Here is a 16,187-nt window from a genome sequence, read left to right as displayed (position 1 = left end):
AGAAATTCATTCTGCCTTATGATGTTTACAACATGTCACCAAACCAAATACAACTCAAAGAAAGAGGATACTAGATCCTTGGTACTCAATGTGGTTGGGCTGCAATGTTTTGGTGCAAGAACATTTAGCATGGGGATCTGAACAAGAACCATGTGGAAACTGGAAGCATCTTCAATTTCATAAGCTTCACCATCAATTTTCGGTTTTATGTTATTGACGGCTGGCATCCCAGGGAAAGTTCAGTGTTTATATCTAGCATAAAGGAAGGTGGACCAGTTATGGGATTAGGAGTCGTGTTAGTGTTAGTGTTGTTGTTGCTGTTGCTATTGCTGTTACTGTTAGGAGCACCATCAGATGTGTTTCTGATCTTAGCAATGGCTCCTTGTACCCAAGCTTGGATTGGAGTGCTTGTTGTAGAACTTGCACTGCCATTTTGAGCAGCTGAAAAATGAAACAAAGTAAATGAATATCTCACCATTTTCCATAGTATAAATAACTAATTCTAGGGCTAAACACAACAAAGTACAAGGATTTAATAGAAAGAGATGAAATAGGATGCTATAATCCACGTGTAAAAGAAAGTATGTTGTTGTTTCTTGCATATAACAATAAATAACAAGTGTAGTAAAAAGTAAAAAGTAACCATGTGAAGCTCCACGGGCAGGAGTGCCAGTAGGAGTGTCACTTGTCCATGCAGTTACATCATCAACATATGCCTACATATTTGTCATTTCATCCTTAAAATTACCAAACAACTAAAAATATCATCAATAAAATTGTGATTCAGTTCAGTGACAACTGCCAACATGGATGGTTAATACAAGTGCAAGGTCAACAACCATTGCTTCATGGTCAACTAGAGCTGAAGGATTAATCAGAGCCGATTCTATTCCTTTCCCCAACATATCAATTAATAATCGCGCTTGCATATCCAGCACCATTGCTCTCACCTCTTGAGCATTTGTTCCTTCTAATAGCCTGCATTTTATCCTGTCTAATCCCTGCATTTTTTTTTATTTTTTAAGTAAATCCAACAGAAAAAGAACCATCCATAAATTAGAGAAATAGCGTAAACAAACATACAGGGCCATATTGTTGTCTGTTCTGAGTGGAAGGAAGAGAATAAAAATTCGCATCCAGAACCGCAATCACATTGTTCAGTGAAACTGAGTAACAACATAACAACCACAACATCAACACATGTTCTTGAAATGACAAAACTGCCCTGCACTAGCTAATGTTTTAGGCCTAAAGTTTTTTTGGATTACAAGGATCAAAAACATCACTTGGCAAATCAAAAGGATCAAAAACAACCCTTTTTGCCTTCTCTATGTCAGAATTTGACATGTTTATACCCTCAAAAGTCGATCCTGGTGTAGGTGTTGGATTGTTTTTAAAGTAATCAGTTCACTTTTGTGACTCAAACTATCTGCATAGGAGGTTTTCCACCAAAAGTTGATGTAGGATTCCCAAATATCGGATGTAGAACAACAGGCTCTAAAGAGGATTCCCATCTTTAAACTCTCCATCCAGTAATTAAAGGACCTTCATCTGGGTCATAAGGAGACATATATTGACCTACATAAACAATGTCAACAGTTAACAAGTAAATGTATGTTTCACAAATGGAGAAGGTTGGAAGGTTGAAAGGTTAAGTGCCTTCAACAATTACAATAGCAATGACAGAGCCACCACAGGTAGGGTCAAAGGCAACTGTAGTAACTCCAGAACACCATGTAGTTGTTGCTGCTAATTGCGCTGAAGCTTTAGGACTCACATATGCAGAAAAATTTGAAACGGGAGAACAATGAAGGGCAACCATGTCATAATCTTGTTCTGTAATTTTCTTCCCTTTTTTACTTTCTGAATCAAAGTATTCCTGGCAGCTAAACAAATAAGAATCCAATGAAGCAAAACCATCCCAAGAAGGTGGAGTAAGTGAAGGAGGGATCCCATTGGTGGTGCTAGTGTTTGGAGTAGCTTGAAATCCATTCCCAAATCCAGGAGTCACTTTCTACAAATACTTTTTCCAGTGAAGGAAAACTAACATTAAAACAATAGTCTTACTTGCATACAAAAACAAAAAATCCCAAAAGAATAAGGTAAGAAGGAGGTAAGATGTATACAAACAGTGAAAGAAGATACTAGAAGTAAAGCAGGCAAAGCTTACATTAGAAGGCTGAGTCCAGATAGTTATTCTCCCATGAAGGTGACCATTCAATAAATTGAACTGAATCACGTGGAGAATCTGGCATAGTTATTCAATCATAAAAAATTCATGACTTAGAATAAAGATATACCACAAGGAATAGTTTAAAGATACTAAAAGAATTTTACACAGAGTACCTACTATGACATTGAATACGGTTGACTCAGTAGATCGTTCAGGGATCACAATATGTATTGGAATCCAAAATGGTGGATTTGCATTAGAACTACAAGAAGGAGAATAAATCTTAGAGAAAGATTGGTATCAATTTTTCTTTAGGTACAGAGGAAAGATCGTTGATCACGTAAGCAATGAAATGATTCCAGCAATAAGAATAAGAAGAAGAAGATGAGATGAATCTCTGATTTGGCTATTTCGATGACAAGAGCATCTAGGGATCCAATTTCATGGTGTCGGAATGTCGGTAGGATTAGAAGAAGGATGTCGTTTCAGGAGTTTAACATTATGGGAGGTGGGAGCGTATTCGCAGGGGAAGGCGGAGGGATAACAATCATTCTGAAGCTTGATCGGTGGAAGAGGGGACGTCTGTTCCATATCATTATTGCTTAAAAAATCCAAAGAACGCATCAGGTGCACCATACGCACGCATCACGCATCAGGACCTAGGGCTTGTAAGTACAACAAAAAATCATGAGAAACCTTCATCGCCGGAAAGAGAGATTGTAGATGGAAGAGAAAGTTGAGATGGAAGTGAACAAGAGATGGAGACGGAAACCCTAAATCGCCATGGCGGGGTTTTTAATTTTTCTAATTTTTTTGGGAATTCCTTTTCCCGCTGAGGAAGATGCGCGTTTCATTAAAAAAATATAAAGCGACATGATTTCACGATACGCCTTTTAAGATAGGTGCCCTCTGTGGTTTTTTTTTGACACAATTTTTAGGGCATGCAAAAATGCGCGTCCTAAATCCTTCACATTTTGGAAGAACTGACATTATTTTTAGGGCACACACTTTTGCGTATCGTAAAACAGTGTTTGTCATGGTTTGCGCGTCATTAAAGGGTATTTTTTTGTGTTCATCCCAAACAAGTTTGTTTAACTTTTCAATTTTGAGGGTTAATATGTAAATGTACATAGTATACAAAATTTTCTCTTTATTATATATATATATATATATATATATATATATATATATATATATATATATATATATATATATACTATTATATAAAGTCAAAACAACAGGTTGTTACATTATCCCCCCGTTAGAGAGAATTTCATCACGAAATTAGGACTATAACGTTATAGAAAGACTAGGGAAAAAGATGTGGATATTTCTGTTGCATTCGATCCTCCCGCTCCCAAGTGAATTCAGGTCCCCGTTTTGCATTTCAGCGAACCTTCACTATCGGGATACGACTTTGTTTGGTTTTCTTAACTTCCCTGTCTAGAATCTCTACGGGTTCTTCCACAAAGTTGAGGCTCTCGTTTAACTCGATTTCCTCGAGTGGGATCACAAGAGTCTCATCAGATAGACACTTTTTCAAGTTCGAAACTTGGAAGGTAGGATGAATGTTACTTAGTTTTTGGAGTAATCGAAGTCTGTAAGCTACATGACCGATTTTGGCAAGAATCTCGAATGGTCCTATGTACCTTGGATTCAGTTTGTCACGCTTTCCAAAGCGTATCATGCCCTTCCAAGGTGAGACCTTTAACAAGACGCGATTACCAACCTGGAACGCCAAGGGTTTTCTCCTTTGTTCAGTGTAGCTTTTCTGTCTATCTCTGGAAGCTTTAAGTCGCTCCCGAATTTGTACGATTTTCTCTGTAGTTTCTCGAATAATTTCCGGACTAGTGAGAGCACTGTCAGGAGTTTGACCTCTAGCTAGTTGTGTGTCACCCACCTCAGCCCAGCACAGAGGTGATCTGTACTTGCGGCCTTAGAGGGCTTCGAATGGAGCAGCCTTTATGCTAGTGTGATAACTGTTATTGTAAGAAAATTCGACAAGGGGTAAATGAGTATCCCATGCCTTTGCAAAGTCTATCACGCAAGCTCGCAACATGTCTTCTAAAGTTTGAATCGTCCTCTCACTTTGTCCGTCAGTTTGTGGATGGTAGGCTGTACTCATGTCCAACCTAGTTCCCAGAGAGTTTTGTAAAGACTGCTAGAAACGAGATGTGAATCTACTATCTCGGTCTGAAATAATAGATATTGGCACACCATGCAGTCTAACAATCTCCTTGAGGTAAGTTCTTGTTAGCTTCTCCATCTTGTCGGTTTCTTTTATTGGTAAAAAGTGTGCGGATTTGGTTAATCTATGGACGATTACCCAAATAGTATCATACCCACTCGATGTCTTGGGTAACTTAGTTATGAAATCGATTGTAATCCGCTCCCACTTCCATTCAGGGATTTCAGGTTGTTGGAAAAGACCTGAAGGTTTCTGGTACTCTACCTTGACTTTGGCACAAGTAAGGAACTTGCCTACAAAGGTAGCGATTTCAGCCTTCATGTTAGGCCACTAGTATAGTTTCTTGAGGTCCAGATACATCTTGTCTTAGCCTGGCTGAATGGATTATCGGTTTTTGTGTGCTTCATTCATAACCACGTCTCTGTAACCACCAAACTTTGGTGTCCATATTCGGTTCATGAAACAATAGACTCCATCATCCATGACTTCGAAATTCTTATCCATTCCTCTCGGGGTTTCATCTGCCATGTTTTCGGGTTTTAAGGCCTTAGGTTGAGCCTCTTTGATCTGTGTGGACAGACGTGAATGGATTTTCATGATCAATGACTTTACTCGATGTCCCGAGTATTCTTTTCTGCTAAGGGCATTGGCTACTACGTTTGCTTTACCAGGGTGATAAAGAATCTCACATTCGTAATCGTTCAATAGCTCCACCCACCTTCGTTATCCCATGTTTAGCTCTTTCTGATTGAAGATATGCTGGAGACTTTTATGGTCCGTGAATATTGTGCATTTCGTGCCATATAAATAATGTCTCCACATCTTCAGAGCAAATACTATTGCTCCTAGTTCAAGGTCATATGTTGTATAGTTGACCTCATGCGTCTTAAGCTGTCTTGAGGCGTAGGATAAGAGCTTTCCTCTTTGCATCAGAACACATCCAAGCCCTTGATTAGAAGCATCACAGTACACTACGAAATCCTCTGTCTAGGGGTGGAAAATCTTGCTATCGTTTCGTTTTTCTGTCTAACACGACACGACACAACAAAGTTTTTTGTAATACGAACACGACACGACACGATGTCGTGTTTTTTTAACTAATACGAAAACAAACAAATTAAAAACGAAAAACACGACACGACACGACAAATATAACATATACTAAAAACTAGTTTATTTAATGAATACTCTATCAAATATAACACGATAAACACGACAAACACGATAAAGAACTGCTAAATCGTGTCATTTTCGTGTCGAATTTTGAACACGAACACGACACGAAACAACATCGTGTTTTTTACAACTAACACGAACACGACACGAACACGAATTCAAATTTTATTTTCGTCCCAATTTCGTTTCGTGTCGTGTATTTTTGTCGTGTCGTGTCATAAATTGCCACCCCTACCTCTGTCCCTTCGGGTAGAGACAAGATCGGTGCACTGCACAAAGCTCGTTTCAGCGTTTGGAACGCTGTTTCTTGCTTCTCTCCTTAACTAAAAGTTACACCCTTTTCTTTTAGGGTGGTAAGCGGTTTAGCGATTCGGGGGAAATTTTGGATGAATCTGCGATAGTAGCCAACAAGACCTAAGAATTGTCGGATTTCTGTAGGTGTTTTGGGTGCTGACCAGTTCTCAATTCCCTTGATTTTGGAAGGGTCCACGTGTATTCCTTCTGAACTAACCACGTGACCTAGGACATCTACTTTCCGGATCCAAAATTCACATTTTGAAAACTTCGCATAAAGTTTCTCGGTTCTCAGAGTTTGTAATACTTGACGAAGATGTTGGCCATGCTCTTATTTGCTTCTTGAGTAGATAAGGATGTCGTCAATGAAGACTATGACGAATTTGTCTAGGAATGGACGACACACTCTGTTCATTAGGTCCATGAACACATCAGGTGCATTCATCAATCCGAATGGCATCACTACAAACTCGTAATGACCATAACGAGCTCTGAACGCGGTTTTGGGAATGTCCTCCTCAAAAATTCGTAACTGGTGATACCCGAATCTTAAGTCTATTTTCGAGAAGTAGCTTGCAACTTGAAGTTGGTCAAACAGATCGTCAGTGTGAGGCAAAGGATATCGATTCTTGATGGTAAGTTTATTCAGCTCGCGGTAGTCTATGCACATATGGAATTATCCATCCTTCTTCTTTACGAACAAAACCGGTGCTCCCCAGGGTGAGAAGTTTGGTCTTATGAAACCCTTGTTAAGGAGTTCGTTAAGCTGGCTGGATAATTCATGCATTTCAGAAGGTGCAAGACGATAGAGGGATTTGGCTACAGGGGTAGCCCCAGGGATTAAGTCGATTCTGAATTCGACTTTTCGTTCGGGAGGCACTTGTGACATCCCCGATTTCACGGCCAGAAAAGACTGATTTAATTTATGCTTTTAAAATAATTTCAGAGTAATCATTTGATTAAAAGTGTTGCGGAATTTGTTCCCAGATAAACATGATAAATATGTTATCAAATCATTTCCGAAGAAATGTATTTTATTCACTTAAACCATTGGGATGTCATTGTCAATACAAAAACATAAGCATAAACAAAACTTACATTCATTTACACTAGTGATCTACTTCTCTTTTAATCTTTCAGTGTAAAGCAACTTCGTATCGATATCTGTGATACAATTAAACTGAGTGGGTCAGGCTTGGGAGCCTAGTGAGCATACAGGGTTTTCAACCCACAATAAATAATAAACTTATTAAGTTCTCAATCAACAATAAATTTATTAATCTCATCAACCAAAAAACCCTAATTACCCATTCCCATTATCCTCACTTTATGTCCCTAAAACAACTATCACAAGGGACCCAGCCTAAGGATTTTCACAAGAGGTGACAGCACTGCTTTCCTCAGCAATTTATGTCAAACAAGACATCCTAACATAAAGCAACCAACAAGGTGACAACATTGCTTCCCTCTGCAATATATGTCAAATAAGATAAACACCGAGGTGACAACATTGCTTTCCTTCATCAATTTATGTCAAATAGGCACGAAGTCACATCGTCGCCACGTGCTAGTCCATAGCTCTTATTCATCAACGGTATTTCCCACGGGAGTTCCCCCCCCCCCCCCCCCCGCAATACATGTCAATGGGTTTTCCATATGCTAAGTCCATAGCTCTTATTCATCGACGATATTTCCCACGGGAGTTCCCCCCCCCCCCCCCCCGCAATACATGTCAATGGGTTTTCCACATGCTAAGTCCATAGCTCTTATTTATCGACGGTATTTCCCATGGGAGTTCCCCCCGCAATACATGTCAATGGTTTTTTTTTCATATAGCTGATGAACATACTAAGGGGTTTCCCCAGCCATACATGCCCTAAAGGCACTCATGAGGGGATAGAGTACAGCGAATGAACACTCAAGTCCATTAACACCTACAGGTTGCGAGCCTGCTAGTGTTCCACAGACCGTCTAGAACAGTCCATGGTTGTCATCCATACTCTGCTGAATGACGGGGGTCAACGTTTGGGTAAGGGCTTTTCTCATATTGCACCACTCACGCCAACGTTTAGGTAAGGGCTTTTCTCATATTTCACCACTCACTCTCAACTCATGATCTATATCACTGATCATCTCATCTATCCAACTCACCTTTCATCACACACCCACTATTTAACTCATGATCTATATCACTTACTCATGAAGCTCGTTCGATCACTTCATAAAAGAACAAAGACTCCAAAGCTCTTCCAAATAATAGTATAGGGAAAATACTGATAAAGTACTCTCGTACGCTCCAGTACCCCGACACGTAATAGTGTCAAAAAGAAGAACTAACGGATGAACACATAGTTCAAAAACACCTAATGATCATATAGTTCAAGAACACTTTATGAACATATAGTTCAAACATACGTACCGATTACAAGTCTACTAACGTTCTACTGGACTATCTAAAATAGTATGTGGCTGTTGTCTATACTCTGCTAGATGACTAGATCATCTTAAACATCGGTACCTCTCATCACTTTTATTTCATCACACATCATCTAATTCATCTACCCATGTTTTATCCAACATATTTGTAGATAAAAATACATATACAGTTTAAAATTTGTATAAAACATCTATTCAACAGTCACCTTAATTAAACAATTAATATAATTACACATAGAACGTATTTTAAGGAAAATACTTCATATATATGTGTAAGGTGAAAGTAACTACACACTCACTTGATTTAACGAGAAACGGGCAACACTTTGTTGCCTAGAATGATCGTTTCTAATAAAACCGGGAGTTTCATTGAGAAACCGGGCTCTGCGAGGGTCGGGCTTCGAAACCGAAAAAATAAATTTTCCGGGCTTCTCAGGCACTCCGGGACGTGTTCCGGGCGTTGGAAATGATCTCGGGGCATCGGGGGAAGAGAAAATGGTTAAATATTGAAAAAGGGGGTGAAAATGCCAAATTCCCAAAAGTACCCGGGCAATCTCGCATGCCCTCTATTTATAGGAGGGGAGATCCGGAGTCGGCCGAGAAGAGGCGGTGCCAGCGAGGGTTCGGACGCGACACGCGTCGCACATGCGAAGGCAGCAGGTGGCAGCCGCGGAGCGAGGCCAGGTGGCAGCCGCGGAGCGAGGCCAGGTGGCAGGTGCGAGCTTCGGACACGCGGGACCCTCGGATTGGACCAGCAAAGATCGGATAACTCAGCTGCTTCGGTGACTCAGCAGATCGGAACAAGAGCGACACGCGGCTTGCTTCGGTTGTGCCTCCCTTCGGTCGAATCAGAAGCGAGCATGTGGCTACTATTCATGCGAGGTGACTCATCCATTTCGGACACGTGGCACTCATACAGCGAAGGTGACGTGGCCTATGCGAAATTTCTCGGATTTTAAAATAATTTCTCGATTTTCGCGCCAAAACTTCTAAAATCCATAACTTTCGCATACGAGCTCCGTTTTTGACGTTCTTTATATGCACGCGTAGGTAAAATTACGCTCTACAACTTTCGTTTAGACTTCGTCGGCTAATTTTGAATTAATTTTTAAATTATTAATTTTAACAGACTGGGACAGGAAATCCGTTAAAAATTCATAACTTCTTCATCTGAAGTCCGTTTTCGTTAGACTTTTTAACGTTGTGCTACTATTTACGAGACCTTCGATTCTCATTTAGGTTGTGTCGGCTAAAAATCACTCGATCTAAAATTCGAGTTTTTAGCTGTCTATTGCTAAGCTGAAACTTCGAAAAATCATAACTTCCTCATACGAAGTCAGATTTGGGCGTTCTTTTTATACCTAGTCTCGGCTTAACGAACACTACGAGTTTCGTTTAGATCACTAAGGCTAAAAAGTAGTTTATCAAAAACTCACTTTTTACGACTTTCGGCCCCGTGCCGGTTTTGTCGCGAAACTTCGACAGGTCATAACTTCTTCGTTATAACTCGGATTTCGGTATTCTTTATATATCAGTAATCCTTGTCACGCCTACAAGTTTCTTAATAGATATCGGCTTTATCTAATATTTAATTTTGACGCTCATTTTTATTCTTAATTAATTAAACCCTAATAATTAAGCATAAAACACATAATTCACATAAAATTCACATAATTCCCTTTCATTTCTTCAAAATGAGTTACAAAGGTTAACCTAGACCATTATGCCAATATTAATGCCTAGCCTAGAAACACGGGCGTTACAGCACTCCTGGAAGATCATCCGGAAAAATGTCGGGAAAGTTGCAGACCTCAGGAATGCTCGCGATGTCTTTCACTTCTTGCTTTTTTTCAACCACATGAGCTAAGAAAACACAGTACTCTTTGCGAAGGTACTTTTGTGCCTTGATGCAAGAAATGATCTGAAGGTTCGTTCCGGGTTTATCGCCGTAGATGATAAGTGTTTCATTAGTTGGTAAGTTCAGGCAAATGGCTCTTTCATAGCATAGGATGTCAGCATGGTTATAACATAACCAATCCATACCTATTATGATGTCGAAACTTTTGATAGAAACCGACATAAGGTCTATTTGAAATGAAAAGTTATTCAAGGTAAGGGTACATCCTATGTATATATCGTTTGTGTATTTGGATTTCCCGTTAGCCATTTCGATTGTGAAAGTTTCATTTAGTGGTTGGGAGTTTTGATTTAGCAGGTGTTTGAAATTATGGCTCACGAAGCTCTTCTCAGCACCACAATCAAATAGAATGCATGCATAAGTATTGTTGAGAAGAAACGTACCTATGACCACCGCAGGGTCTGCCACCGCTTCTTCGTGACCCATTTCTAGAATCCTCCCAACTCCACCGACATTTCCAGCTTTCGGACAATTTCTCTTGAAATGCCCCACATCATCATATTGGTAGCATGCTTGACCTACTCCAGCGGTAGGTACTTGATTAATCGGTTGAGGTGGTGATCTACAGAATTGGGCAATATGCCCTTTTGTTTTGCAGTTACAACACTGCATTTCCCGACAATTTCCGTTATGGTGAAAATTGCATTTGTTGCATTTGGGGAGATTACCAGCATAAGGCTTAGCTGGTGTGGGTTAGCAGGAACAGCAGCAGGTACCGTAGCAGCATGGACCGCCACTAGCTGTTGCTTTTTTGAGGGTTCCTGAGAAGATTTTCCCTTCCTCTTATTCCAACCTTTCTTCTTCTTCTTGTTGTTGTTGTTTCCCTTGGGTTGTTCTGGGGCAACAACCACAGATTTTTGACGGGTTCCGTGGTCAATAAGGGACTGTGCTAGTTCTTTGGCACTAGCAAAGGTAACAGGCTTGGAAGCTATGATACTTTCCTGAATCTGGAGCGATAGCCCCCCAGATGTACCTCTCGATATTTTTGCTCTCCAGAGCAACCATTTCTGGATATAGAATCGCTAAGTCGTAGAATTGATTTGTGTAGGTTGTTATGTCTGAACCAAACATAGTAAGACCCCAGAGCTCTTGCTCAAGTTTCTGAATTTCCCCTCGCGGACAGTACTCCCACATGAGCATGGTCTTCAAGTTCTCCCAACTTATAGAGTTAGCCACTACCAGGGTCAGTGATTTAACATGGCCATTCCACCATGTTAGGGCTCTATCAGCGAAGGTACAAAAAGCAAATTTGACCTTGCTACTCTCCGGACAGGTGCAGATTTCAAAAATTGCCTCTGTATTCTCAATCCATTGTCTTAACGCCATTACTCCTCCATTCCCGTTAAAGGTCCTGGGTTTGGCATTCGAGAAATCCTGATAGGTACACTCTCGTGAGTGCCCATGATTCTCGCCGTGGTTAGAGGGATGTGCACCAGCTCCTGATCCACTTGGATCAGGGGTGTTTATATTATACATAGCAGTTGCAACAGCTGCCGTGACTGCCGCCTGAAACATGGCAGCGTCGAATTGAGGAGGTGGCGGCGGAGGTGGTGTTGACGCTTCATTAACATTGACACACCTTGGGTTTCTTCGAGGAGGCATCTTTTACTATAAAAGTTAAAATATGAAACGACGATAAGATATCAAGAGTGAACATGAATATGATATCTCTGAACTAAAACATTTAGTTCAATATGAATCTTGTAATGAACTGGAAATAGAAGTCTACTACAAGTACAACTTGCAACAGGATAATATGAAATTGAGTGGTTATTTTTCAAAGAGTATGAAAATGCATGTCGATTATATTGGAATATTGAATACATAGAGTCTGGAAAACTTGACCCTAAACAGGTCTACAATACACCAAATTACTGGAAAAACATCAACATCAAACCGACCTACCGAAAATGAAATTTTCGTGGTCGTACTGAAAAACATGAAAAATAACGCTAGATCATATCCGCAGACTTAACTATAACCAAAAGATTAAAAAAAAAGCAAGCAGAGTATAATCTATTTATTAAAAAGGATGAGTAGAGCATCTCCTACTGGCGACGTTCACCACTCGGATGAACCCTTAATTTGGTCAGCTGACGCTCCACATCAAGCAGGCGTCTTTCATACACTGTTTGGCGTGCTCGGAGTTCTATAACTTCAGCACGAGTTGCAGCTAGCTCTTGCTGCAGAGCCTCATTGTCTCTCATAGCTCTCCCATAAGCAAATTCAAGATTGTGAATACGATCCGTATTGGCGTTCGTGTCCGCATCAACCTCCACGGTTTGTTGATAGGCTGTCATTCCTAGCTCAAAATTTCGAGCCGCTCGGCGAACCAAGATGGGAAGAATTCTGTCTGCAGAGCCTCCCTCACTTAGGTTGTAGAAGCTTCAGTCTCCATTGTAGGGTAAGGGTTGACCCTGCTCCCGGCTCCACCTACCCAAGTTCTCAGCCCACGAAGGCATCGGGCCTTGAAAAGTCGGAAGAGGGTTAGGATTTGGGATTGGAGCCACTAGGGGTAGATTATTCACTTCTGGCTCTGAGTCAGAATCCTTTGGAAATTTATTTGCAAAATCATCGTCTAAGGGGATTTCATAATTCTCTTCCGTAAGTTCTTTTGGATCCTCTTCCGGATCCTCGACTATCTATCCTTTGCTATCGTGATTTGGAAAGTAAGGGTCCCTAGTAAATGAAATCTGGCCATTGTGCTTGTGCGAGAATAAGTGTGACAGCCGTCAAAATTCGAGTCGGTTTCAGATTTGACTAAACTTAGTTGCACATATAGGCACTACACATACTAGACTTAGTAACTAGAAGCTAAGTTATAACCTACTAGAAACTTGGAAACAATTAGAATCAATGGATAGTGTATATAGATTTCACGTTGATATGTGAATTCTACAACTACTTAACTGTAGTGACTATCCATATTCGGGTCGCTCCTTGACTCGAACACCTTTTCATGAATCATATACATACATCATGCACTTGACCTAGTAGTAGAAATTAGGTCAAAGCCTCATAAAAACTTAAGTCAAAGTTGAAAACTAAGACTAGTATATTTGATTCTGCATTTTCGCGTGAATCTCGAAACCACTACATAGAATGCCAGTAAACCGATAAAATAAGTTACAAACATTATTTATAACTATAAAAGAGTTATAATACCATAAAATAATTTGAAGTCTCAAAGATTCAGTTCATTTTGATATCCAAAGATTTATTAAACACCAAAAACCCTAAAAGCCATAAAATCTCATTGTTATAAACTTTAACCTTAAAGTTTTTATAAAAATAATTATGAACCTTATAATATTATATTATAATAATAAAAATTATGAAAATGCAATCAAGAAAAATAAAAAAAAAATTTAGTCATTGACATTACCCTTAATTTATAAGACAAAATACAATTGAACCTTGTAAAAACTAAAGATGATTTTTATAAAAACTAAAGATGATTTTTATAAAAATGATTAGGAGACCATATTTATTCAAAGTAAAGCTTTAAAAGCCTCTTAAAACCCTCTCTCTCTCTCTCTCATTTCTTTCTCACACTCTCACACATTTTCTCTTTTCCTCTCTCTATGAACCATGAAATTTCCAGAGAATAGGACCCAAAAACACTCCTTAAACTCGAAATGTTCATCATCTAGGAGTATTCTTAAAGGTAAACCCGAAAATCCTTCATTTTCCTTCACTTTTCTTTCTTGTTTTAAAGGTTTTTCTTGCACTTCTCATTCTTGTACACCATTCTTTATGAACATTCATGAACATATCCATGAATGTTGAGTTTGATGATGATGGTGGTAGGGTTTCACCCAAGAATAACATGGATGTTGTCTAATGGTGAAATCCAAGGACCAAAACCTATGTCAAACCCTAAAATACGGATTTTTACAAGTTTTAAAGGTTCATCTACCTTGTGGATTCAAGTTTTTCCTTTCAAAACATCACTATGAACAAAATATGTCCATGCATGGTCTTCAAACCGTGAAAAATGTGATGAACATCAAGTTAAAGAGCTTGATGATCAAAGTACATTGTTAATAGTGCATGTAAATAATTTTATTCATAAAAAAATCTACAAATCCTTTTCTATTCAAAAAAAAATTTCTCAGAATCCCAATAAGATTATAAGAGGTTCTGGAAAATACTAAGACCTTTTATCATTTCCTTGATTTACTAAAATTGTTACAAGAAAACAAGGCCATAAATCATATAAAATACTTTTGGAGGTCTATAAATCCTAGCAAAATTCGTGGATGACCCCTAAGGTAAATAATAACCTCTCATTAAGTTTCATCTATTTTTGTTACTTTTTAGTATGGTTTTGAATTTTCATTTTGTTTAGCTCCAATAAATCATAAAACCTCTTTAGAGAATGTAAAATGGCTACCTAATAATTTTCGCAGCTCCTACTCTATGTGGAAGACTTAGAACAATATTTTCAGAATTTTTCATAATTCATTTCTATTTTTCCCCAATTTTTGTATTTATAATGGCCTAAAAATAGAAAAAATAGTTCTGCTCATCCAAAGTTCATGAACATTTACGAGAACACCTTGTAGTACACTAGGATGATACATAAAAAGTTTGATGATTTTTCTCTTCTGTATACTATTTTTTGTCTATTTTCCCAAGATTAAATACATTTAAACCCAATTTTTATTAGAATAAATGCACAAAAATCATAAAATTGGGTTAAACAGTTTAGAAATCCATTCTTATATTTTCCCCAGCTTAATAATATTTAATAACAGTAATACAAAAAGTTTGTCTAATATTGGAAAATGTTTTCTATTTATTTCAATTTTTATTAGAATAAATGCACAAAAATCAAAAAATTGGGTTACACAGTTTAGAAATACATTCTTATATTTTTCCCAGCTTAGTAATGTTTAATACCAGTAATATAAAAAGTTTGGGTAATTTTGGAAACAATTTTCTATTTATTTCAATTTTTATTAGAATAAATGCACAAAAATCATAAATTTGGGTTAAACAGTTTATAAATCCATTTTTATATTTTTCCCAGCTTAATAATGTCTAATAACAGTATTATAAAAAGTTTGGGTAATTTTGGAAACAGTTTTCTATTTATCTTCATTTTTATTAGAATAAATGCATAAAAATCATAAAATTGGGTTAAACAGTTTATAAATCTATTTTCTTATTTTTCCCAGCTTAAGAATGTCTAATAACAATATTATAAAAAGCTTGGGTAATTTTGGAAACTGTTTTCTATTTATCTCCATTTTTATTAGAATAAATTTACAAAAATCATAAAATTAGGTTAAACAGATTATAAATCCATTTTTATATTTTTCCCAGCTTAAGTATGTGTAATGGCAGTAATATAAGTAGTTTGGGGAATTTTCTTAACTGATTGCTATTTTTCATGAATTTTTAGCTATTTAGAGAATTAAATATAAGGAAAATGGTTATTCATATCTATAATCCATGAAAATTTATGTAGAAGCCTTTTAATGTAGTTAGAACCAAAATCTGAAGTTTAGTAATATTTACTAACTATTTAGTATTTTTCATGATTTTATGGTTATTCAAGAAACTAAAATCGTGAAAAATAGTTAGACAAATCAAAAATTCACGAAAATTTGTCTTACGGTCTTTGACTTCAATTAAAACTGAAATGCAAAGTTTGGGAAATTTTAGAATTAAATTGATTTAGTTTTGAATATTAAATCATTGGAACACCTCTTAAAATGTTAAATATTAGCATTTCAATAATGTGAATTTTCCAATTAAATTGTTATATAACAATTGATTCATTGAAATTGAATTTTTACAGAAAAATGTTTGTAACTTATCAATATTAAATTTTGACACAATATTGGCATAATTCTATTGTAGTAGTAAGTATACTAGTGTTAAATTTCGATTAGAGACTCACTAGCAAATACCATTATTGTAGGAATCGATAGTGGTACAAGTGGAACTTAGCTCAAGGCATCATTTGCATCATCTCAATGCATATTGTGAGT

General features: G+C 37.7%; 1 pseudogene; it reads right to left on the bottom strand.

Annotated features, from left to right (window-relative positions):
• Positions 1 to 1,248: 1,248 nt before the first annotated feature.
• LOC145164660 (mediator of RNA polymerase II transcription subunit 16 pseudogene) lies at positions 1,249 to 11,787 on the bottom strand (annotated as a pseudogene).
• Positions 11,788 to 16,187: the final 4,400 nt, after the last annotated feature.

The sequence above is a fragment of the Lactuca virosa genome, chromosome 3 (genome assembly GCF_052849685.1).
Source record: "Lactuca virosa cultivar CGN04683 chromosome 3, Lactuca_virosa_CGN04683_v6, whole genome shotgun sequence".
Lineage (NCBI taxonomy): Eukaryota > Viridiplantae > Streptophyta > Magnoliopsida > Asterales > Asteraceae > Lactuca > Lactuca virosa.
This window is presented reverse-complemented; position numbering and strand designations above follow the sequence as displayed.